This window comes from Rutidosis leptorrhynchoides, chromosome 5 (genome assembly GCF_046630445.1).
Source record: "Rutidosis leptorrhynchoides isolate AG116_Rl617_1_P2 chromosome 5, CSIRO_AGI_Rlap_v1, whole genome shotgun sequence".
NCBI classification, from domain to species: domain Eukaryota; kingdom Viridiplantae; phylum Streptophyta; class Magnoliopsida; order Asterales; family Asteraceae; genus Rutidosis; species Rutidosis leptorrhynchoides.
In genome coordinates, this window is record NC_092337.1 from 309869258 (window position 1) to 309870020 (window position 763).

At 36.3% G+C, this 763-nt stretch overlaps 1 non-coding gene across 1 annotated transcript; it reads right to left on the reverse strand.

Moving 5' to 3' along the window:
• Positions 1 to 258: 258 nt before the first annotated feature.
• On the reverse strand, positions 259 to 365 carry LOC139851218 (small nucleolar RNA R71). The gene has a single exon (XR_011760573.1). It is a non-coding gene; the product is annotated as a small nucleolar RNA R71 (small nucleolar RNA).
• Positions 366 to 763: the final 398 nt, after the last annotated feature.

A 763-nucleotide genomic window follows, 5' to 3' on the forward strand; every position in this document is an offset into this window, starting at 1 on the left:
ATGGTAACTAATCAATGCCAATTTAGTGGTGGGCCGAAGGAAGATCCAAACGAACAACTTCATACCTTTAATAGGATCTGTACTCTATTCAAAATCCGAGAAGTTGAGGATGAACAGATATATCTCATGTTATTTCCCTGGACTTTAAAGGGAGAAGCCAAAGATTGGTTAGAATCATTACTTGAAGGGGCAATTGATACATGCGATGTCTTAGTTGAAAAATTTCTTAAACAATTCTTTCCGGCATCTAAAACTGTGAGACTTCAAGGAGAAATAGTTACGTTCACACAAAAGCCAAATGAAACATTATATGAGGCATGGACAAGATTTGGAAAGTTGTTAAGAGGATGTCCACAACATGGTTTAGACACTTATCAAATAGTACAAATATTCTATCAAGGATGCGATATTACTACACGAAAAGACATCGACATAGCAGCTGGTGGTTCCATTATGAAGAAAACCGCAACTGAAGCTTACAAAATTATTGATAACACAGCATCCCACTCACATGAGTGGCATCAAGAAAAAGATATCGTTAGATCATCTAAAGCAGCTAGAGCCGATTCTAGCCATGACTTTGATTCTATTTCCGCAAAAGATAGATGATTTCTAGAGACGAATGGAAAAGATGACTAAAGATATTCACGCAATACGAATTAGTTGTGAGCAGTGTGGAGGACCACATTTGACAAAAGATTATCTCAGTATTAAACAAACAATGGAATAAAGAGAGAATGTTTCATATATAAACCAAAGGCCT